We start from the raw sequence: 9,445 nt of genomic DNA, 5'->3' as shown, positions 1-9,445 counted from the left end.
GTACAATGTACCCTGGGAACCGGACTGCAGAGGAGCAACTGTTTGGTTTGTGTCTTTTTAAAGCTGCAACGTTGAGAATTAAACTTTCCATTTAAAGTTTTCATTTACAGAGAGAAAGCAAATCATGTTTTTATTGTTTCCAATCAGATGTCGCAAAAACATAAATTACCGGAAAGGTTTAGAGGTCTCGCTGCATTTGTGTGGAGAAATCGGAGTAAACGTTTTAAGTTCAACGATCCTCCTCAGAACTCAGCGTGTACAATATACTTTTATTTTTAAGCAAAATTATTTTTTTGGCACAGAGCTTTTGAACCGGCAGAGAGCCGGTTTCTCCTTTATGAAGAGAAGAGAATTTCAGATCAGCTAGTGTCTTACTAAATGGCGGTGCAAGTCGAGGGGGTTGAATGGTCTTCTCTGGTACTTGTTGATATGTTTAAATAGGAAACGTTAACTGCTTTTCTCCCCACCTGCTATCTAATGTGGGAATTTGCAGCACTGATTTCTGGGTCTAGTTGCTATTTATATAAATATTTATGTATTTTCATTTATCTATATTAAAGCTGCTAACCAAATGTGTTGTTAATACGCACTCCAGATCATTGGGAACACAATTTCCATGAGTGATCACTGATGCAGAAGAATCCAGTGTAAAACTCAAAAATGTGACAGTTGTTATGACTTGTTTCTCCTTTGGGAACATGCTCCATTAATATTTTGCTGAGGACTTGTGTTGATGTCTTGGGAGGGGATAATGGGCCCTAAGGAACTACAGCCATTTTCCTTTATGCTGGATAAGCTGCCAGAAAGCTTCCTCACTTCTACCCATCTAGCCCTATTCTCCTTGATGTCACACCTGATCTCTTTGATGTCACACCTTATGTCATAGCAGTGACTGTCACCTCACCTCGAGAAACAGCTCCATTGTCCATACTTGTAGAGAGCTGGAGTGAATGGTCCTGAGCATTGGTGAGCTGGTTATTGATGAGTAAGTGCCACTTGATCATACTGTCCATTATACCTTTCATTACTGAACTGAAGTTGGAGACTGAACCACTGGAACAGTCATTGTCAGTTTGGATTTATTTTTTTGTAACAGAAGGAGCACCAGACATCTCTTAAAAAAAAAAGATGCCAACCTGGCAAAACAATCCCACAAAAAGTGAATCAGATCAAGCTCTACAGTCCTACCATGGTGACAGACAATTTAACAACTGGAACAGGATATTTCACAAACTTTCCCATCCTCAATAATGGGATGTTCAGTACGTTAGAGCAGAAGACAAGGCTGAAGTGTTTGCAAACATTTGTGCTAAATCAGTCATTTTAAGGTGAGGACCCCAGCATGACAGATGCCAGTCTTCAGACAATTCAACTCACTCCAGATCGAGGAAAAAGCTGAAATTGCTGGGAAAACTCATCAGGTCTGACAACATCTGTGGGAAGAAAGCAGAGTTAATGTCTTGATTCTGGTAACTCATCATCAGAAGATTTTATTATCCTGGATGTAAGGCTAAATGCATGCTCCTTCACTAGCCATGTTCTTTGGAAATTTTGTTCCAGTATAGCTACAAAACTAGCGTCTACCTAACATATGGAATAAGTACAAGAAGCAGAACAAATCTAATCAGTTCAATTACCACCCCTCACTTCTCACTCATCAGCAAAGTGATGGAAGGCATTACTGTTAGTGTCATTGGGCAGCACATATACAGCACCAATCTGCTCATCAACATCCAGTTATTCTGGGCCTTATTGCAGCTTTGCTCCAAACATAGACAAAATTGTAAGCTGAGTGATTGTCCTAGACATGGATGTGGTATTTGATGGACTGTGACATCAGGGAGCCCGAGTAAAACAGAAGAAACTTGAAAGGGTTCAGAAAAGATTTACAAGGATGTTGCCAGGGTTGTAGGATTTGAGCTATAGGTGAAAGTGAGGACTGCAGTTGCTGGAGATTAGAGTCGAGAGTGTGGTGCTGGAAAAGCACAGCAAGTCAGGCAGCATCCGAGGAGACGTTTCAGGCAAAAGCCCTTGATCAGGTTGGAGGATTTGATCTATAGGGAGAGGCTGAATAGGCTGGGGCTATTTTCCCTGGAGCATTGGAAGCTGAGGGGTGACCTTATAGAGATTTATAAAATCATGAGGGGCACAGATAGGGTAAAAAGTCAAAGTCTTTTCCCTGAGGTGGGTGAGTCCAGAACTGGAGGCATAGGTTTAGGGCGAGATGGCAAAAATGTAAAAGGGACCTAAGGGGCAACTTTTTCACACAGAGGGTGGTGCATGTATGGAATGAACTGCCTGAGGAAGTGGAGGCTTGTACAATTACACCGTTTCAAAGACATCTGGATGCGTATGTGAATAGGAAGGGTTTAGAAGGATATGGGACAAATGCTGGCAAATGGAACGAGATTAGGTTAGGATAACTGGTCGGCATTGACATCTCTATGAGTCTCTGACTCTAGTGTAGATGTTCACTGTTGCTTGCACAATGTTCAGTACAGTTAGCGATGCCATAGGTACCAAACAGGTCATTTAGAAAGACTTGGATAACATTCAGCTTGAAGTTTCATACTTCGCAATGCCTGATGAAGGGCTTATGCCCGAAACATCGATTCTCCTGCTCCTCAGATGCTACCTGACCTGCTGTGCTTTTCCAGCACTACACTCTTGACTCTGAGCCCAAGAATCTGCAGTCCTTACTTTCTCCTTCCCAATGCCTGTCCAGCATCTACAAGGCATAAGTCAGGAGTGTGGTGGAATATTCTATACTTGCTTGAATGAGGAAAACAATCACTCAGGATACTGGGACATTGAATTTGTTCATGGCAGAGTTAGATAAATAGATTTTTGATCGTCAAAGATATTAGGGGTAGATGCAAAAGTGGAATTGCGACTACGAGCAGATCATCAATGATTTTATTGTATTTTGGACCAGACCAAAATAACTAAATTATCTATGCTTGTTCCAATGCCCTATGTACAACATACTAATGTTTTGATGGCGAGATAGTAATGTACTGGAACAGCATGTCAAAAGACATGGCTAGTTCTGGAGCACAAGTCCATTAATACAGCCCTGAAGTTGTTGTGCATACATATTGTTATATATTGCATGCATAACTGTTTCTGATGAAGCGAGTCAAATTAATTGAAGACTGGTCTCCGATGGTGAGGATCTTGAGAAGAGCTGAGATTGAACATACTCTTGACACTTCTGGCTAAAAACTAAAAGATTCTTCAGCCTTGTCTTTGGCTCTTGTGTGCTGGACACCCAATCATTGAGGATGTAGATGTTCACGAAGTGTCCTCTTCCCCTTATTTGTTTGTCCACCACTATTCACAACTAGATGGAGCATGATTTTGGAGCTTATCACTAGTTGTGTGATTGCTGAACACTGTTTATCTCATGTAGCCAGACAAGAATGAGGTACCTCATCTTTCAGGTATACCTAACCATTTTCCTGGCATTCTCTTTTACATTCCTCATGAACCAGGGTTGGTCTCTGGCTGGATAAATGTGGTAGAGTGAGGGCTAAGCCATGATGTCACAGATTTCAGTGAAATTGACCACAGTACCTCATGGATCCACTCAACGTCTCCTATATGACTTGTTGAAAGTGGAGGATCAATGAGGTAATTAGTAGTTTTTATTGTCCATATTTGACCTAAAGACATGAGAAATGATGAGGTACAGCATCACTGTTGTGAGTTTGCCGAGTAAATCCCTTACAATGATACACTGTTCCATCACCTCTGCTAGCTAAATATAATAGAATAGCCTTTATTGTCACATATACTCAATGAATATAGTGAAAAGTTTAGATACCGATTTTTAGATACAAAAATACCCACAAGCAGCTTCTTTTGTTTCAAGATTTGTCGCAGAAATAAAATTTCCAGTATTACAGAAAAGAGTTCAGTACAGCAGACCACGCTGGCACTTAGCTTCCAGTCCTCACTGGGCCCCGGCTCCACACCATGTTGCAAACACGCCATGCCAGGAGGCCACTCCTGGAGGCCAAAGAGAGAGGAAATTCCTATGAATGGTAAAGGAAGAGTTTGGTGTGTTGGCTGAAGGTCTTGATGTTGCGAGTATGATAATGTCAGATTGTTGTTCTAGCGGTCTGTGGGACAGTTCACCCAATTTTGGCATACATTGCCAAGTTTAGTGAGGAGCATTTTGCAAGTTTGTCTGAACAGCTGTGTCTTTGTTATTATCAGTGCCAAGTTAGTGATCAGTGGTGGATCTGTCTTTTGGTTTTTCAGTGATTTGATAGATCTTTGCATTAACCACACAATCTGAAGGCAAGTTACGCCAAAGGGTAACATTTTAACCACTACTCCTGACAGCAGTAACTCCTAGAGTTCTTTTCTCATTCAGTCACAGGATGTGGGTGTCACTGATAGTATTTGTTGCACAGGCCTAATTGCTCTTCAGAAGGTTGCAGTAAGCTACATTCTTGAACCACTGCAGTCCATAAGGTGCAGGTACATCGACAATGCTGTTCAGAAGGGAGTTCAATGACATTGACCCAGCAATAATGAAGAAATGGTGTTAAATTTCCAAGTCAAGATGGTGGGTGGCTCAGAGGGGAAATGTAAGGTGGTGGCGTTCCCATGTATCTGCTGCTGCCCTTGCTCTTTTAGATTTGGAAGATGCTGTGTAAGGTGATTTGGTGAGTTATCACAGTACAGCTTGTAGATGGTAGATGTTGCAGCCACCGTGTGAGCCATGAAGGGAGAGAATGCTGAGCACATTAGATGGGGTGACAACCAAATGGGATGCTTTGTCTTGAACAGTGTCAAGGTACCTGTCTGTTATGCAGGTGTGCTCATTCAGGCAATTGAGAGAACATTCCATCTTACTCCTGAGTTGTGCCTTGTGGATATGGACAGACTTTTAAGAATCAGGAGGTGAGTTATTCACTGAACATAGGAAGAGGAGTTCTTCCATTCAATGAGATAATGGCTGATCTGTGGCTTAAATCCTTATGAGTGTCTTTGGCCCATATCCCTTAATACCTTTGTTTAACAAACATTTACCTATCTCAGAATTAAAATTAACAGCTGATCTAGCATTCATTGCCATTTGTGGAAGAGATTCCAAAATCCACTGCCCTGAGTGTGTAGAAGTGTATACTTACATCTTTTCTGAACAGTCTGACCTGAATTCTCCCAGTTCCAATTAGTGGAAATAGTTTATCTATCTGTCTTTTTTCTATTAATATTTTGAAACTTCAATCAGATCCTTATCCTTACCCTTTTGAATTCCAGACAACTGAGCCTAATTTAAATTATCTCTCCTCATAACTCAACCCCTGAAGTCCAAGTTGCAAAATATTTTTTCTCTATTCATTTTTGGGATGAGAGCATCTCAGAGCTGGCTAGGTAAGCATTTTATGCCCATTCCTAGATGCCCTTGGGAAGGTGGTGACAGCTGTCTTCTTGAATTGTCTTTGTCATCCATTAGGAAAGCAAATCCTGGATTTGACCTTGTGACATTGAAGGATATATTTCTAAGTCAGGATGGTGAATGGCTTGGAGGGGGATCTTGCAGGTGGTGGTGTTCCTATGTATCTGCAGTCCTTGTCCTTTTGGATGGTAATGGTTGTAAGTTTGTGTTATCTAAGAAGGTATGCTATTTTGGAAAATGTAGGGGTTGATGGATTCTCAGGGGAACGGAGCATGAACAGCCAAGCTTCTGGTATTGAGACTGGCTCTAATGCAACAAGGGGTACGTCGGGTTCCAAGAGATCAATAGTGTTAAGGGATTCTCTAGACCGAGGTACAGACAGACGTTTCTGTGGCCAGCAGCAAAAAAGCAGAATGGTGTGTTGCTTCCCTGGTGCCAGGATCAAGGCTATCTCAGAGAGGGTGCAGAATGTTCTCACGGGAAGTGGGTCCAGCAAGAGGTCATTGTTCACATTGGAATCAACAGCATAGGAAGGGAAAAGATTGAGATTCTGAAAGGAGAATACAGAGAGTTAGGCAGAAATTTAAAAAGGAGGTCCTCAAGTGTAGTAATATCTGGATTAATCCCGGTGCTACGAGCTAGTGAGGGCAGGAATAGGAGGATAGAGCAGATTAATGAATGGCTGAGGATCTGGTTTATGGGAGAAGGATTCACATATTTGCACCATTGGAATCTCTTTTGGGTTAGAAGTGACCTGTACAAGAAGGATGGATTGCACCCATATTGGAAGGGGACTAATATACTGGCAGGGAAATTTGCTAGAGCTGCTCGGGAGGATTTAAACTAGTAAGGTGGGGTGGGGGGGGGGGGGGGGGCAGGGAGGCAGGGAGATAGTGAGGTAAGAGATCAATCTGAGACTGGTACAGTTGAGAACAGAAGTGAGTCAAACAATCAGGGCAGGCAGGGACAAGGTAGGCCAAAAACATTAAACTGCATTTATTTCAATGCAAGGGGACTGCCATAGCATTAAGGGTTTAGATGGAGAGAAATTTGTCAAGTGTCTACAAGACAATTTTCTGATTCAGTATGTGGATGTACCGACTAGAGAAGGTGCAAAACTTGACCTACTCTTGGAAAATAAGGCAGGGCAGGTGACTGATGTGTCAGTGGGGGAGCACTAAGGGGCCAGCAACCATAATTCTATTAGATTTAAAATAATGATGGAAAAGGATAGACCAGATCTAAAAGTTGAAGTTCTAAATTGGAGAAAGGCCAATTTTGATGGTATTAGGGAAGAATTTTCAAAAGCTGATTGGGGGCAGATGTTCGCAGGTAAAGAGACGGCTGGAAATGGGAAGCCTTCAGAAATGAAATAACGAGAATCCAGAGAAAGTATATTCCTGTCAGGGTGAAAGGAAAGGCTGGTAGGTATAGGGAATGCTGGATGACTAAAGAAATTGAGGGTTTGGTTAAGAAAAACAAGGAAGCATATGTACGGTATAGACAGGATAGATTGAGTGAATCCTTAGAGTATAAAGGAAGTAGGAGTATACTTAAGAGGGAAATCAGGAGGACAAAAAGGGGACATGAGATAGCTTTGGCAAATGGAATTAAGGAGAATCCAAAGATTTTATACAAATACACAAAGGACAAAAGGATAACTAGTGTTAAGACGGACCCGCGGGGTCCCGTCTTTGCGTGTTCTTTCGGAAGGAGAGACTCACACTGGCAACTATGGTTAGACGCAGACAGCCGTTTATTCACAGAATCTTAACTGGTACAACGAATCTACAAGCATGCATTCGTTGGAGAAAGCGTTTTCCCTTCTCGTTCAAACTTGACACAATTATACTTCGCGCTGCCTGGAGTCCCCGGTCAGTTCGCCTTCCCCATTGGTCCATTCATCTGCGCGCGCTGGGGATCCGTCCTCCTATTGGCCGCATCGAAGTGCCTGTCCAGCTCCTGCTGTGCTTGACAATGGCTCAGCCATCCCCGGGAGCGGTTCCAATCCCGTATTCAATAGTTCATTGTTTCAAGGAATTACTATGCGTCTGACAGGCTAGCCATTTTCAATAGTTTCAGTTTAACTAAATTGACAATTACACTTATCAACTTTAGACTTAAATAGAGTCATTCACACTTAACAGTTACAGGTTCCGATAGAGCAATTCACACTTGTCTAACAGCTACAGATTCCGATTGGTTTCTTTATTAATCCCAAGTTTCGATGGGGCAATTGATACTGGCTGGTATTTACAGGCTCCAAGATTTAATTAACATTATGCATATCCCTTACAAGCTCCAGCCAGGTAGTCATGCAGTCGCCAGCAGCAGCTCGCTTGGCTGTTGTTAACCATTTCCGGGCTGGAACTAGAAGTGTCTGTTGCAGAACTAGTGTCACCCTCCCTAGCCCTACATTAAACACCCCAGTGAAATCTCCCCAACACTAGGGAGAAAATAGGGCCCCTCAAAGATCAGCAAGGCAGCCTTTGTGTGGAGCTGCAGAAAATGGGGCAGGTACTAAATGAGTATTTTGCATCAGTATTTACTGTGGAAAAGGATATGGAAGATATAGACTTTAGGGAAATAGATGGCAAAATATCCATATTACAGAGGAGGAAGTACTGGATGTCTTGAAACGGGTAAAGGTGGATAAATCCCCAGAACCTGATCAGGTGTACCCTAGAACTCTGTGGGAAGCTAGAGAAGTGATTGCTGGACCTCTTGCTGAGATATTTGTATCATCGATAATCACAGGTGAGGTGCCGGAAGACTGGAGGTTGGCTAACGTGGTGCCACTGTTTAAGAAGGGTGGTAAGGACAAGCCAGGGAACTATAGACCAGTGAGCCTGACCTCGGTGGTGGGCAAGTTGTTGGAGGGAATCCTGAGGGACAGGATTTATGTGTATTTGGAAAAGCAAGGACTGATTCAGGATAGTCAACATGTCTTTGTGTGTGGGAAATCATGTCTCACAAACTTGATTGAGTTTTTTGAAGCAGTAACAAAGAAGATTGATGAGGGCAGAGCAGTAGATGTGATCTGTATGGACTTCAGTAAGGCGTTTGACAATGTTTCCCATGGGAGACTGATTAGCAAGGTTAGATCTCATGGAACACAGGGAGAACTAGCCATTTGGATTCAAAATTGGCTCAATGGTAGAAGTCAGAGGGTAGTGGTGGAGGGTTGTTTTTCAGATTGGGTGCCTGTGACCAGTGGAGTGCCACAAGGATCAGTGCTGGTTTCTCTACTTTCAGTACTTAAGATATGCGAACTTAAGAGGTACAGTTAGTAAGTTTGCAGATGACACCAAAATTGGAGGTGTAGTGGACAGCGAAAAGGGTTACCTCAAATTACTCCAGGATCTTGACCAAATGGGCCAATGGGCTGAGAAGTGGCAGATGGAGTTTAATTCAGATAAATGTGAGGTGCTGCATTTTGGGAAAGCAAATCTTAGCAGGACTTATGCACTTATTGCTAAGGTCCTAAGGAGTGTTGCTGAACAAAGAGACCTTGGAGTGCAGTTCATAGTTCCTTGAAAGTGGAGTCGCAGGTAGATAGTTTAGGGAAGAAGGCGTTTGGTATGCTTTCTTTAATTGGTCAGAGTATTGAGTACAGGGGTTGGGAGGTCATGTTGCAGCTGTACAGGACATTGGTTAGGCCACTATTGGAATATTGCATGCAATTCTGGTCTCCTTCCTATCGGAAAGATGTTGTGAAACTTGGAAAGGTTCAGAAAAGATTTACAAGGATGTTGCCAGGGTTGGAGGATTTGAGCTATAGGGAGAGGCTGAATGGGCTGGGGCTGTTTTCCTTGGAGCGTTGGAGGCTGAGGGGTGACCTTATAGAGGTTTACAAAATAAATAGGCAAAGTATTTTCCCTGTGGTGGGGGAATCCAGAACTAGAGGGCAGAGGTTTAAGGTGAGAGGGGAAAGATACGAAAGAGACCTGAGAGGCAACTTTGTCACACAGATTGTGGTATGTATATGGAATGAGCTGCCAGGGGAGGTGGTGGAGGCTGGTACAATTGCAA

Source organism: Chiloscyllium plagiosum, unplaced genomic scaffold, assembly GCF_037043375.1.
Source record: "Chiloscyllium plagiosum isolate Xiang-an unplaced genomic scaffold, Cpla_swu_hap1 HiC_scaffold_1, whole genome shotgun sequence".
NCBI classification, from domain to species: domain Eukaryota; kingdom Metazoa; phylum Chordata; class Chondrichthyes; order Orectolobiformes; family Hemiscylliidae; genus Chiloscyllium; species Chiloscyllium plagiosum.
Note: the sequence above shows the minus strand (reverse complement) of the source record.